The 15398-nt window shown below is 45.7% G+C and overlaps 4 non-coding genes across 4 annotated transcripts; all 4 read left to right on the top strand.

Moving 5' to 3' along the window:
• Positions 1–850: 850 nt before the first annotated feature.
• Positions 851–932, top strand: trnas-uga (transfer RNA serine (anticodon UGA)). Its single transcript has one exon. It is a non-coding gene; the product is annotated as a tRNA-Ser (tRNA).
• A 178-nt stretch (positions 933–1110) lies between these two features.
• Positions 1111–1183, top strand: trnak-uuu (transfer RNA lysine (anticodon UUU)). Its single transcript has one exon. It is a non-coding gene; the product is annotated as a tRNA-Lys (tRNA).
• An 8165-nt stretch (positions 1184–9348) lies between these two features.
• On the top strand, positions 9349–9420 carry trnah-gug (transfer RNA histidin (anticodon GUG)). Its single transcript has one exon. It is a non-coding gene; the product is annotated as a tRNA-His (tRNA).
• A 391-nt stretch (positions 9421–9811) lies between these two features.
• Positions 9812–9884, top strand: trnak-uuu (transfer RNA lysine (anticodon UUU)). The gene has a single exon. It is a non-coding gene; the product is annotated as a tRNA-Lys (tRNA).
• The last annotated feature ends 5514 nt before the right edge of the window (positions 9885–15398 follow it).

Genomic DNA, 15398 nt, shown 5'->3' on the forward strand with positions numbered 1-15398 from the left:
AATTCAAGTCCCTGTTTGGGCGAAGGTCAGTCTTCTTTTTGTAGGCCTCAGCTTGCTATCACTATGGTCCATCTCATCTGCTGACTCTGTACTAGAGCGATGTTCCTTCCTGCTCCCGGGGATCAGTGCATCTCCCTTGTTGGGCACACCTGATTCTGATGGTCAGCCCTTTAGGAAAGAGTGCTCACAGAGTGAGTAGAATAAGACAGACTTCCCAATTGTGCAGTGCTGTCGGTCCCCAGGGTCAGTACTGAAAAACCCCATTACATAGGATGAGACATGGCAGGCTTATTTCTCCTCAGTGGGACCGCTGTTTTACCCGCTTGCAGGGCTATCTTGCAATCTCCGCTTGCTGACTGAGCTGGGTTGGTTGCAAGTAGGTCAGGCAGCAGTGTTGGACACAAACTGAGCAGAAATTGGTCTGCTCCCGTAGTCGTGGCCGAGTGGTTAAGGCGATGGACTAGAAATCCATTGGGGTCTCCCCTCGCAAGTTCAAATCCAGCCGACTAAACTTTTTGCTGAAGGCCATGAGGCAAAGCATCCATGCATTTTTCATGGTCCTCACACTTATTTGCGAAATGTCCAGTCCCTCTTCGATTGACAAACACGCCGCTGCTGCTTCTTGTATCCGGGCTCCAGGGGTTCTCTTGGGTGAGCCAGTGGCACGGCGTGATCGTATAGTGGTTAATACTTTGCGTTGTGGCCGCAGCAACCGTTGTGGCTTTGCAGTTGAGTATACGGAAAGGTTGAAAAAATTTTTACCACCTCATCTTTCTGCGTGATTTTGTTTCTGAAGCTTGGCCTGTGCAGGGCGCCACCAGACAAGGGGGCTTGCTTTCTAAGATTAGGCGTAGTCGTGGCCGAGAGGTTAAGGCGATGGACTTGAAATCCATTGGGGTCTCCCCGCGCAGGTTCGAACCCTGCCGACTACGGGAGGGCTTTGCAGTATTGCTTTAGCTTTCTGTGACGGTAATTGTGCCTTCTATGGTCCTTCGCTCTCTGTGCCATAACTGCTTCTAGCTTTCATCCTCGTGACACCTGCGTCTCTTCTGGGCAGCTTGTTGTAAAACTGCTGCTTTATAAAAGGTGAGAAGCCAGTGCTCCACAAGAGCCCGGATAGCTCAGTCGGTAGAGCATCAGATTTTTAATCTGAGGGTCCAGGGTTCAAGTCCCTGTTTGGGCGAAGGTCTGTCTGCTTTTGGCTGAGTCACCCTGCTATCACTACGGTCCATCTCTTCTTCTGAATCTGTACTGGAGCGGTGTTCCTTCCTGCTCCAGGGTATCAGTGCACCTCCCTTAATCGGCACACCTGATTCTGATGGTCAGCCCTTTAGGAAAGAGTGCTCAAAGAGTGAGAAGAATAAGACAGACTTCCCAATTGTGCAGTGCTGTCAGTCCCCAGTGGGATCGCTGTTTTACCCGCTTGCAGGGCTAGCTTGCAATCTCCGCTTGCTGACTGAGCTGGGTTGGTTGCAAGTAGGGCAGCAGTGTTGGACACAAACTGAGCAGAAATTGGTTGGCTTGTTCAGCACACCTGATTCTTATGGTCAGCCCTTTTTTTTTTTTGGAGCGTCCATTCAGGTATAAGTTTGAGGGCTTGTGTACGTGGGTTAAGGGGACCTGCGCGCTGACCCCAAAAAATTTTTGCAGGACGCGGTGTCAATGTCTGCCGACTGCGCTGGCCCACGGGAGACCCCTGACCGGCGAGGGGGAGGATCTGGACCCCCGAGGGGCCTCGCGGAAGCTTACCCAAATTTGAGGGCCCTAAATGCCATTCAGCACTTCTCCACAGGGTGGCGCACGGAGCAGTACACCTCAGGTTTAAAACAGTGGCATTTACCCGAATGGGGGATGGACGATTTTTTTGCCCACGAAACCAATATTTGTCCATTTGACCTTTAAAGTTACAGAATGACCACAGAACCGGTGCGGACCCCCGTCGGACCCCCAACCCGGGTCCCACGAACCCATTATTTGTCCATTTGACCATTATATTCACACAATGACTGCGGATCATCTGCGGACCCCTTGCGGACCCCCACCCTGGGTCCCACGAACCTAGTATTTGTCCATTTGACCATTATATTTACACAATGACTGCGGATCATCTGCGGACCACTTGCGGACCCCCACCCTGGGTCCCACAAACCCACTATTTGTCCATTTGACCATTATATTCACACAATGACTGCGGATCATCTGCGGACCACTTGCGGACCCCCACCCTGGGTCCCACGAACCCACTATTTGTCCATTTGACCATTATGTTCACACAATGACTGCGGATCATCTGCGGACCACTTTTTTTAGAAAAGTCCCAGGGGCCCGAAATTCGGAACGGTGGCTCTTTGGGGCCCCTGGATCGTGCAGTCAAAAGCGCGGGGCCCTAGTGCGATGCACTTTTTTCCCTTTAGTCCTACGACTATGTGCTTCTGGGCCCTGGGTGAGGGGCCCCTGAGATGCCAGAATCTCAAATCTGGGGGCCCTACGGCCTATCGTCTCCGAACTGTGGACGTCCCACCTCCCATCAAAACGCGTAACGCTTTTGTGGACGTGGGGTCCCTTCTGTGACCGTTTGACCCCTAAAGAAGGTGGTAGGGCCACCAGACTTCAGTGCCCGGTCGATGGGATCCCCTCGAGACACATATCCAAAATTCGGCCCGATCGGACCCTTGGGAGTCGTGTCCACGTCGTGTCCACGACCCTCTTGGGATCCCCCGAATTACAGCTGCGGGGTCCAACGCATCGCGGAGATATTAGCAAAAAAATAGTACCATCCACCCCCCTCGCACCTACTCATCCATGCCGGCCAGGGTGCACCCTCCCCGGCTAGAGAAGGCAGCTCGAAGGGGGTGGAAGTCAGAAGAAAAAAAATTTTATGAGGCCTAGAGAAAACACTTGTACTGTACCCAGGGCACTCAGAGGAATCCATTTTTGTAAGTTTTATCCCATTATACTGTAGAAATATGCATATAAAAAATGTTGGATTTTGGTTAACCAAAATGTCACAGACTTTGCCAAGCTGTAACTCCGCAAAACGGGGCCAAACTGCACCAAAATCGGGTCAAGGTCAGAACAGGTGGCCCTCTATCCGATGACACCTGCCCCATGTCCCTATGACCCCGGGGGTCAAAGTTACGGCCCCCCAAAATGTGGGATTTGAACCGGCATAACTCAGGAACCGGAACACCCAGGAACTAGAGGGTGGTCGCATACGGTAGGCCCCTCGACCCTCTAGGGATCCCCTGAATTTCAGCCCCGGGGTCCACCGCTTCGCGGAGATATTAGCAAAAAAATAGTACCATCCACCCCCCTCGCACCTACTCATCCATGCCGGCCAGGGTGCACCCTCCCCGGCTAGAGAAGGCAGCTCAAGGGGGGTGGAAGGCCGAGAGAAAACAGTTGTACTGTACTCAGGGCACTCAGAGGAATCAATTTTTGTAAGTTTTAACCCATAATACTGTAGAATTTGCATAAAAATGAGCGTTGAATTTTGGCACACATGTGCACCACATGTGGTGCGTATCTCACTTTTCATTAAATAGCAACTGTATTTAACTTTATTTATTTCAAATGTGTGTTATTGTTAATGAAAAGACCTTTACTGTACTCAGGACACCCAGAGGCATCCATTCTTGTAAGTTTTATCCAATAATAATGTAAAATATGCATAAAAATTTATGTCCACCAGAGCACTACGGAGGTCCCGCTGAATAAATTGTAAATGGACATTTTTTTAAAAAAAACCTCCCATTTGCCATTTATTCAGCACGCCCTTCCTAATGGTTCCGTTGACGGATCAATTTTAGCGATTTCGTGGTTGAAGTCTCATCTGCTGTACTCTGCAAGCTCCGAGGAACCCATTTTTGTAAGTTTTGTCCCATAATACTGTAGAATTATGCATAGAAAACCACATGTGGTGCATGTCCACCCGCAATTCATTTGAACCCCATTCAAATATATGGCAGGTGGGACTTTTTTAGAAACATCCCAGAGGCCCGAAATTCGGATCGGTGGGTCCAGGGGCCGCCGCGAGTGAGCTGACGAAAGCGCGGGACCCTAAGGCGAGGGAAAAATTCGGAGCCTCCTGCACAAAATCTCTCCCTCAGCCCTCTCTGACTCTTACATGATGAGAGCATTTTGAGAGATTTGAGGGTGCCGGGCGGGCATTTTTTTTCAAGGTCCTACAGCTTCGTGCTTCGGGGACATGGGAGAGGGGCCCCTGAGATGCTCGAATCTCGAATCTGGGGGCCCTACGACCCATCGTCTCCGAAGGGCGGATATCCCACCTCCAATGTAAACATGTACCGGTTTGGTGGACAAGCCCTTCCGTTTTTGACCCTTTGATCCCTAAGGAAGGTCGTAGGGCCACCAAACTTCTCTGCCCGGTCAAGGGGGTCCCCATGAGGCAATCATACCAAATTCGTCCCGATCCGACCCCGGCGAGCCGTGTCCACGAAACCGCTAGGCCGAACACATTCAAGAAATTGGCAGGTGGGACTTTTTCAGAAAAGACCCATGTTCCCAAAATTCGGATCGGTGGGTCAAGGGGCCGCCCCGAGTGAGCTTCCGAAAGCGCGGGGCCCTGGGGCCCTCGCGAGTTGTGTCCACGAATCCGCTAGGCCGAACCCATTCAAGTATGTGGCAGGTGGGACTTTTTTAGAAAAGACCCAGGGGCCCGAAATTCGGATCGGTGGGTCCAGGGGCCGCCCCGATTGAGCTGCCGAAAGAGCGGGGCCCTAAGGCGAGGGGATAATTCGGAGCCTCCTGCACAAAATCTCTCCCTCAGCCCTCTCTGACTCTTACATGATCAGAGCCTTTTGAGAGATTTCAGGGTGCCGGATGGGAATTATTTTTTCAAGGTCCTACAGCTTCGTGCTTTGGGGACATGGGAGAGGGGCCTCTGAGATGCGAGAATCTCGAATCTCGGGGCCCTACGACCCATCGTCTCCGAAGGGCGGATGTCCCATCTCCAATGTAAACGCGTACCGGTTTGGTGGACAAGCGCTCCCTTTTTTGACCCTTTGATCCCTAAATAAGGTCGTAGGGGTCACCAGACTTCTATGCCCGGTCGAGGTGGCCCCCATGAGACACATATCCAAAATTTGGCCCGATCGGACCCCGGCGACCCGTGTCCACGAAACCGCTAGGCCGAACACATTCAAGTAAATGGCAGGAGGGATTTTTTAGAAACGTCCTAGGGGCCCGAAATTTGGATCGGTTGCTCCTGAGGGCCCCTAGAACGTGCTGTCAAAAGCGTGAGGACCTAGCGTGATGCCCTTTTTTTCCATGGGTCCTACGACTACGTGTTTCGGGGCCCTTGTTGAGGGGCCCCTGAGAAGCCAGAATCTCAAATCTGGGGGCCCTACAACCTATCGTCTCCGAAATGTGGACGTCCCACCTCCCGTCAAAACGCGTACCGCTTTTGTGGACGTGGGGTCCCTTCTGTGACCGTTTGACCCCTAAAGAAGGTCGTAGGGCCACCAGACTTCTGTGCCCGGTCGAGGGGATGCCCTCGAGACACATATCCAAAATTCGGCCCGATCGGACCCTTGGGAGTCGTGTCCACGAATCCGCTAGGCCGAAAGCATGGGAATAAATGGCAGGTGGGATTTTTTTAGAAACGTCCCAGGGGTCCCAAATTTCACAGCGGGGTCCGTGGGGCCCCCCCAGTGACCTCACCGAGACCGCGGGCCGATCGGAGCGACTTGCGTCGGCAACCCCGAAATGGCCAGAGGGGGCGCCAGTGAGCGCCCGCGGGGCGGGGACGCCCACCCCCCACCTCTGGGACCCTTTTGGGAACGTTCCGTAAAAATAGTGGAAAAGTGGACAAATAGTGGTTCCGTGGGACCGGGGGTCCGGGTCGGGGGTCCTCACGGCTGGAGGGTCCGATCCGCGATGATAATGGTTAAATGGACAAATAATGGGTTCGTGGTCACGGGGGTCTGCACAGCGGACCCATATGGCGGGTGGACAAAACGCAGCTCGCTGGGATGCGAAGCCCACCCTAGAACAGCCCCGGCCATTCGTTTAATGGGAGAAAGGCCAAATAATAGGGTCCTGGGAGCGAATACCCCCAATGGCCAGCAGAACGATGGCAAAAGGACCTTTATAGGGAGCGTGGTCACGGGGGTCCGCTAAGCGGGCCCATATGGCGGGTGGACAAAACGCGGCCCGCTGGGATGCGAAGCCCACCCTAGAACTGCCCCGGCCATTCGTTTAATAGGAGAAAGGCCAAATAATAGGGTCCTGGGAGCGAATACCCCCAACGGCCAGCAGAACGATGGCAAAAGGACCTTTATAGGGTTCGTGGGAGGTGGGGGTGGTGGTGGGGGGGCTCTCCCGGTGGTCAACATCACCCCCTAGAGGTGTCAATACTTGGTTTACTGCGGATTCCCTATGGAAAAGGGGGGTAAGCCGACTCGTCCCGTTGGCCAGTTTTCTAAAGAAGAAAATGGATCCAAATTGACAGTACAATCCCTTCGAACCATTATGCGGTATATGGCAATTTAAATGAATGGGGTTTTTTCCACGAACCCATTATGTGTACTACCTAACATTAGGCGTAGCCGTGGCCGAGAGGTTAAGGCGATGGACTTGAAATCCATTGGGGTCTCCCTGCGCAGGTTCGAACTCTGGGTTAATGGTAGAACAGGAAGGGAGAATAAAAGGAATAGGCATAGAGGGAGGAGAGAATAAAATATTTCAATACGCTGATGATACTACGCTATTGCTGCAAGATCTGTTGAGTGTAAGGGAAGCAATGAAAATAGTACAAACATTTTGCAGGGGATCAGGGGCTAAAGTGAACGAGGATAAAACAGTATACATGAGATTCGGGGGAAGTGAGGTTTTAACGGCGCACTTTAATTTTAAGGAAATGAATGAAATAAAGATTTTAGGTGTTTTAATGGGGAGGGATGAAACCAAAGCAGAAGAAATTATGTGGGAGGAGATGTTAGGAGGGATCGAGAGAAGGTTGAATTTTTGGAGATTAATGTCCTTAACTTTGAAGGGGAGGGTTTTAATTTTGAATGTTTTAATGGTTTCTAACTTATGGCATATTTTATATGTGGCTTCAATGCCGTTGTGGACAGAAAAAAGGCTGAAAAAATGTTTTTTAGATTTTTTATGGGAAGGAAAGCCACCGAGAATTGCATATAACACTTTAATAGGAGCAGTGGGGAAGGGGGGGCTAGGGCTAATGGACGTGGAGCAAAGAAAGAACAGTTTAAGGGTGAAAATCATAAGCAAATATCTAGACGAAGAAAATAAAGCAGCATGGAAAAGAACAATGGGGCATTTTTTAAACAAGTGTAGTCATTTTAATCTGGGGGACAACATTTTATGGATGAAAACAACAAATTGGATGACGGAGGGGCTGCCAGAATTTTATAAAGAACTGATGAGAGCATGGGGAAAATTTTTAGATAATGTGCATTTTAAGCCACAAGGTAGAGAGAACATTTTAAATCAGCCTTTATTCTTAAACAACTGCATTTTAAATCAAGGGAAGCAGGTTTTTTTTAAGAAATGGTGGGATGTTGGAATCATGAAAGTCAGAGATGTTTTATATGAATTCAAAGAGGGGTTTTTACCAGTGCAATACATTGTGGATGTGATGGAGGAGGCAAAGGAGGATTATAGCAGACAAGAGATTACAAACAAATATGATTTAATTAAGAATGCTATACCTAAAGAATGGATAAAGAGAATTGAACATATGGAAGAAGAAAATCAAGGAAAAGATGTGTATGCAAATATGGGGGGAAAATTGTGTGCTTTTAAAGAATGTACTGTGAAAATGTTTTATTGTTTTTTTAGAGATGTGGTTTTCAAGAAACCTGTTGTAAATGAATACTGGCTACGGATGTTCAATGATGTAACGGAAGAGAAAATATGGGGGAATATAAATGGGAAAATTGTACAGACTAAACTGGAGAATATGGAATATTTTATCAGGAACAAAGCAGTGTTCACAGATGTGATTTTAAGCAAAATTGGGATGGAGGAAAGTGCAATATGTAAAGTATGCCAAGATGCAGATGAAGGGTTTTTACACTTGTTTTTATATTGTGATAAGCTGAAAGATTTTAATGAGAGATGTAAAAGCATGATTTTAATTTTGAGAGGAGAGGGAAATGGAAACTTTGAGTGGGAAAAGGTGTTAATGTTGGGCATTAATGAGAAATATAAACATGAGAAGCTGATTAATTTACTTGTGATGCTGATGAAAAGTGTGATATGGGAAAGAAGAGTGGTGGTGAAAAAGGACAATGCTTTAATTGATGTATGGAATGTGTTTAGGAGAAAAGTTGAAAAATATGTTGGATGTCTGTTTTATTATTTTAAATTGGAGGAAACGATTGATGTTTTTTATAATATTTTTACTCAGGAGGTATTAATGGTCTTCAAAGAGCTGGGAATTGAATTTTCATTTTTAAAAGATTAAACTATTTAATGATTTCTTTCTTTAAATTGTAAGTAAGATGTCTGTCAATTCAAGATTTTAGGAATTTTTTATGTCAAAGAAAGAATCTTATGTACTTTTGTATGTGAATAATTGATATGTATGTTTGAATTGATTAATTTCTTCAATAAATAAAAAAAAAAAGCTCAGTCGGTAGAGAATCAGACTATTAATTTGAGGGTCCAGGGTTCAAGTCCCTGTTAGGGTGAAGATCTGTCTGCTTTTGGCGTAGTCACCTTGTTATCACTACGGTCCATCTCTTCTTCTGAATCTGTACTGGAGCGGTGTTCCTTCCTGCTCCAGGGTATCAGTGCACCTCCCTTGTTTGGCACACCTGATTCTGATGGTCAGCTCGTTAGGAAAGCGCGCTCACAGAGTGAGTAGAATAAGACAGACCTCCGAATTGTTCAGTGCTGTCGGTCCCCAGGGCCAGTACTGAAAAACCTCATTACATAGGATGAGACATGGCAGCCTGATTTCTCCTCAGTGGGACTGTGTTTTATCCGCTTGCAGGGCTAGCTTGCAATCTCCGCTTGCTGACTGAGCTGGGTTGGTTGCAAGTAGGTCAGGCAACAGTGTTGGACACAAACTGAGCAGTAATTGGTCTACTCCTGTAGTCGTGGCTGAGTGGTTAAGGTGATAGACTTGAAATCCATTGGGGTCTCCCAATGGATCGAATTCCATTGGCAGCGTAGTCAGCAGGTTCGAATCCTGCTGACTACGCTGTTTGCTGAAGGCCATGAGGCAAAGCATCCATGCATTTTTCACGGTCCTCGCACTTATTTGCAAAATGTCCAGTCCCTCTTCGATGGACAAACACGCCACTGCTGCTTCTTCTATCCGGGCTCCAGGGGTTGACTTGGGTGAGCCAGTGGCACGCCGTGATCGTATAGTGGTTAGTACTCTGCGTTGTGGCCGCAGCAACCCCGGTTCGAATCCGGGTCACGGCAACCCTCTGCCGTTGAGTATACGGGAAGGTTGAACATTTTTTACCACCTCATCGTTCTGCGTGATTTTGTTTCTGAAGCTTGGCCTGTGCAGGGCGCCATCAGACAAGGGGGCTTGCTTTCTAACATTAGGCGTAGTCGTGGCCGAGAGGTTAAGACGATGGACTTGAAATCCATTGGGGTCTCCCTGCGCAGGTTCGAACTCTTCCCATTTCCGGAAGGATTTGCAGTATTGCTTTAGCTTTCTGTGACGGTAATTGTGCCATCTATGGTCCTTCGCTCTCTGTGCCATAACTGCTTCTAGCTTTCATCCTCGTGACACCTGCGTCTCTTCTGGGCAGCTTGTTGTAAAATTGCTGCTTTATAAAAGGTGAGAAGCCAGCGCTCCACAAGAGCCTGGATAGCTCAGTCGGTAGAGCATCAGACTTTTAATCTGAGGGTCCAGGGTTCAAGTCCCTGTTTGGGTGAAGGTCTTTCTGCTTTTGGCGGAGTCACCTTGCTATCACTACGGTCCATCTCTTCTTCTGAATCTGTACTGGAGCGGTGTTCCTTTCTGCTCCAGGGTATCAGTGCACCTCCCTTGTTTGGCACACCTGATTCTGATGGTCAGTTCATTAGGAAAGCGCGCTCACAGAGTGAGTAGAATAAGACAGACCTCCGAATTGTGCAGTGCTGTCGGTCCCCAGGCCCAGCACTGAAAAACCCCATTAAATAGGATGAGACATGGCAGCCTAATTTCTCCTCAGTGGGACTGCTGTTTTACCCGCTTCCAGTGCTAGCTTACAATCTCGGCTTGCTAGGTTGCAAGTAGGTCAGGCAGCAATGTGACACACAACAGGGCAGAAGGTGGTCTGCTTAACCCTCTGGAGTCTAAGGGTATTTTTGGGGCCTGGAGAAGTTTTGTCATGCCCTGACATTTGTGCTTTTTTCAGTTTCTTATCAATATCTGAATGGGTAAAGTCTAATCTCACTGTAATCAGCACAAACTGGTCTATAATAATATGTAAAATGCATGTATGTACATGATTGTGTTTTTGAGAAAAAAAATATTATGCGTGGTTAGTGAAAAACTAAAAATGTTAAAACACTTGAAAAAGGCAAAAAAACACATAGAGAACATTGGTTCCCGGGATTTTTGAGAACTGTAGCTTGTAGCTTAGAATTTTTCTGTCTAAATTATGTGAAAATCATCTTGTTTACTCACTTACAGAAAACAATATATTGATTTACATTTTCTAAGACACTTTTTGTTGGTAAAAGTCATATGCGAGTAGGCGTCAACTATCATGAATATCATTGTGATTTACACCTGAGAAGACTAAGGGCCGCATAATGAGCTGCATAATGAGCCATTCAGTCATCTGTGCCACTGAGAGGAAGGAGTTACAAGAAAGAATGTGAGAAAAAAATAAAAGTATATAATTTTATGTTTGTAGTTTATTTAGAATATATTTAATTATCCCACAACATACTTTAATATCCACTTGGGGGAGCAGTTAAACAGTTTATCAGGAACAATCAAAGCTGACTTTCAAACAAATTTTTTGGCATCAATACTCCAGTCACACAATCCTTCAGAAATCATTTTAACAATCTTATTTTCTACAAAAAAAACATTTATTGTTGTTATTATTATCGTTATTATTATTATTATTAATGTTGAAAAGAGCTGAGAATATTTTTTAGGTTTTTTAGGGGGAATAAATTGGAAGAACAGCATTTTTTTACATTTGTTAGCCTACAGTTATTTATTTGTTACATTTATATTATTTACATCAAGCTTTTGAATGGTCGTATAGTATATTCCCAGCCGGCAATGACATGTGGGGCCCAGATGAGGGCTTCATGGGCGGCAAATGTGGGCCCCATTATGGGCTTGCACCCGGGATCCACATTGGGGCAAGCCGTGGAAGCCCAGAAGTACTAAAAGTGGGACCTGTAAGGGTACCGCATGGGTCTTAATTGGGCAATTCATGTCAGATCCATTTGGGCCCCACCTTCCCAAAGGGGTCCAAAGTGGGCTTTGCAACATGGCTACACAGATGGGCTTTAAATGGGATCTGTAAGAGTCTTATGTGGGTCCTAACTGGGCAATTCATGTCAAACCCATTTGGGCCCCACCTGCCCAAAGGGGTTTAAAGTGGGTTTGCACCCGGGATCCACATGGGGGCCAGCCGTGGATACCCAGGTGGGTTTTAAGTGGGATCTGTAAGGGTCTTATGTGGGTCTTAACTGGGCAATTCATTTCAGACCCATTTGGGGCCCACCAGTCTGAAGGGGTTTAAAGTGGGCTTGCACCCGGGATCCACATGGGGGCCAGCCGTGGATGCCCAGGTGGGTTTTAAGTGGGATCTGTAAGGGTCTTATGTGGGTCTTAACCGGGCAATTCATGACAGACCCATTTGGGCCCCACCTGCCCAAAGGGGTTTAAAGTGGGTTTGCACCCGGGATCCACTTGGGGGCCAGCCATGGATGCCCAGGTGGGTTTTAAGTGGGATCTGTAAGGGTCTTATGTGGGTCTTAACCGGGCAATTCATGACAGACCCATTTTGGCCCCACCTGCCCAAAGGGGTTTAAAGTGGGCTTGCACCAGGATTCAACCGTGAATGCCCATATGGGCTTAAAGTGGGCTCTGTAAGGATCTTATGTTGGTCCTAACTGGGCAATTCATGCAAGGTAAGCCCAACCATTTATTTAAGGAAACAATCTAAGAATAAATTAAGAATGAATGTAAGTACAAGATAAATACAAGACACTTGATGCTTTGAACTGCAAGAAATATATTAAATGGAACAACAAAAATTATCTTTAAAAAACAATGTCCCAACATACGGTAAACTAAAAAATATATAAAAAAAAAAAAAATCTCTGAAAAAACCCTCCAAAAATACAATACAAAATACACTCATTATATAATACATTGAACAACAAACATGATCTTTAACCATTTAAATTTTACAACGTACTGGTAAATAAATAAAAAAAAAATTTTTTTTAAAAATGTCTGAAAAAAAGAAAACAAAACATCTCCAAAAAATACATCCAAAACAGTCATGGCGTTTGTGTTGTCGATGTTCTTTTTTCTCTTAGGGCTCTTGCAGCCCTCTCCCCGCCACGATCACGTGCGCCTGTGAACCATTTCCCCAGTGCCATTTCCACATCCTTTCGGTTCACATTCTGAGTTAAAGCGTTACTCTTCAGTGCACCTAAAAACAAGGGAGCATAAGTCAATTTAGCAAGGTTCTTTTTTGCTCCAACTTGCAACTCTTCAAATCATTCATTCAAGTTACACATTTCCACATGTGGTAAGCTAAAATGTTACCCCTAGGGTGACATTTACCATGGAATTTTATGCCAACCTATAACCCTTTTTACATTACATGTTGAAATTTAGCCTCAAATGCACACCAGATTTGAGCGACATTAGAAACAGTTTTCCATGAATATATCATGTCATATCACATAACTTCCTGTCGAATCACAGACACGACAGCTGCCAGTGAAATGCGAAGCGCTGTCAGATGTTCAACACCAGCAGAGATCATATACACTCGCACACAGACATCAAGAATCAGCATATGAATCTCAACAATGGTGACATGCTTCATGGTGCAATGCATTCTGAGTGCATCATACGAAACTTATCCATGGCTCCCAGAATGCACTGCACCATTGAAGCATGTCACGTTGAGATTCATATGCTGATTCTTGATGTCTGTGTGCGAGTAAAACTCACAGGAGCCCAACATATGTAAATGGTGTGTTATAAATCGTTTGATGTTCTGATTAAATTCTATTATTCCCTTGCTGTAGAATCACAACAATAAAACAGAATGAATAACATACTATCTATATAAACCTTACACATAATCAGTCAAAAGTCCTGGGCCCCATTCCAAGTAGAAGGTTTAACAAATTGTAAAACCAACCTTGATCTCTGAGCTGATTTACCCTGCAAACAAAAACCCTAGGTTGTTCTTGTGTCCGCAGCATAAGGAAAGCTATCATCAATCGAGCTCGGAAACAGCGATTCACCATGACAACGAGGGAGAAAAGGACGTGTTGCAGCCATTTTTTCATCGGATGTGTCACAAGAAATTCCAAACTGCTGCGGCGCAAGATAGAATGCTCGTTACTTTATTGCATTTACATTCCTACACTTGACTAGGCTATTTCAAATACAGCGAAACTGTTTCAAATGTGAGAATTACACTGTTGTGTAGGCTAAATGCAATCCCACTGTGTTCAGGCATAATAGGTAGCAGTTGAAAATGAAATATTTTAAAATATTCTGCTTGACATTCATATTTGGTGACAACTTCAGGTTTTTGAAACTTCACAAGAACGCAGATTTTAGTAGACCTGTGATTGTGTGTACTCTTACTCTTCAGTACTCTTTTGGACAGGGTGACCAGGCAGCTAGATTCAGTGCACCCTCACACCAGGATTTTATTTATGGACTTTTTCTCTGCTTTTAATACTGTACACACAGACACACTATTGCACCGTCTGGTGGAGCTTCAGGTCCATCCAGCACTGATTTTATGGATTAAGGGTTTTTTACAGAATAGCAGGTTTTAGTAAATGGTTTTAAATCCAGTAAGCTGTTTTTAAACTCAGGACTCCCACAAGGTTGTGTTTTATCTCCCAATCTCTTCTTGGCCATCTCTTGCAGCAGTGAAGGAATGACTCTTTAAATATGCAGACGACATGGCCTTAGTAGCCCATCTGACAGGTGCCAATGCGCTGTCTGACTACCATCAGGCAGTTAGCAATCTGGCCAGGACTTTTAAGGCAAGTTTCCTCAAGCTCAACATTGGAAAGACCAAGGAAATGTGTTGTGGTAGCAGAGGAACACTTACCACGACACAAACACAGCTTTTCCAGCCGATCAGCATTTATGGCCAACATGTAGAACAGGTCAAATCTTTTAGATAACTCGGAACAGAAATAGACGGATCCCTCTCTTTCTCTGAACACACAGAATATGTGTACAAGAAGGCCCAGCAGCGCCTCCATCCGAGAAAGCTCAGGACTTTTAATGTCAGCAAGTACATTTTAACCACAGTCTACACATCACTGATAGAATCCACTCTCACATTTAACATCTCTTCTTGGTACAATGCACTCACCACTAAATACAAAACAAACCTCACACGAATAATAACACAGGCTGGCAAAATAATTGGCTCCCCCTAAACCCCACTATCAGATATTTACACTCACTCAGTACTTAGGAAAGCCACCACCATAACACAAGACCCCACCCACCCTCTTCACCAGTCCTTTCAGTTACTGCCATCAGGTCACCGTTACAAGGTCCCACTAGCCCGTAAAAATGTTTATAAGAAGTCCTTCATTCCCACGGCCATCACTAAGTTGAATATTCTGAAACCAGCACCTTAACTCCGACCTGTGTTCATTGTTGTTGTTGTCTGGTTATTGTTGTTTGTTACTGTGTACCACTGTGTGGCTATTTTAGTGAGTGTATTTGTTTTCTCTTTTTTCAAATCTATATATTGTTGAGCCTGTCGAAGACAAATTTCTGTCACTTGTGACAGACAATAAAGTTTTTCTTATCTTATCTCTCCAAGACCATGAATGTTGTTTTAAAAAGTTAACATTTTTGATTTTGACTGCCTTAGTCTTAAATTAATCTTATCGAGAGTCTATGGAGGGGCTCTTACTTCCATTACTAAATGTCATCGGAACGTCACAATGACGTAGGTCCAAAATGGGTCTATAGGCCTACATTTTATTTGCCATTGATTTAGGTAGGAGACCTGCACACAGTATTGGCCTACACAATGTTGCTAAAGTGTTGACGGGCCCCCCTTAGAAACAATTAAAGTATCACTGGACTAGTTCAGTTCACTTACACACTTTTGAATTTTTTAAACAGTGTATTGGAGAAAAGTTGTAGTATACTTCAAAGATAAGACTAACTGTTAAAGTGTGGATTTTGCAGAGAAGAATCCTGC

Source organism: Carassius carassius, chromosome 18 (genome assembly GCF_963082965.1).
Source record: "Carassius carassius chromosome 18, fCarCar2.1, whole genome shotgun sequence".
Lineage (NCBI taxonomy): Eukaryota > Metazoa > Chordata > Actinopteri > Cypriniformes > Cyprinidae > Carassius > Carassius carassius.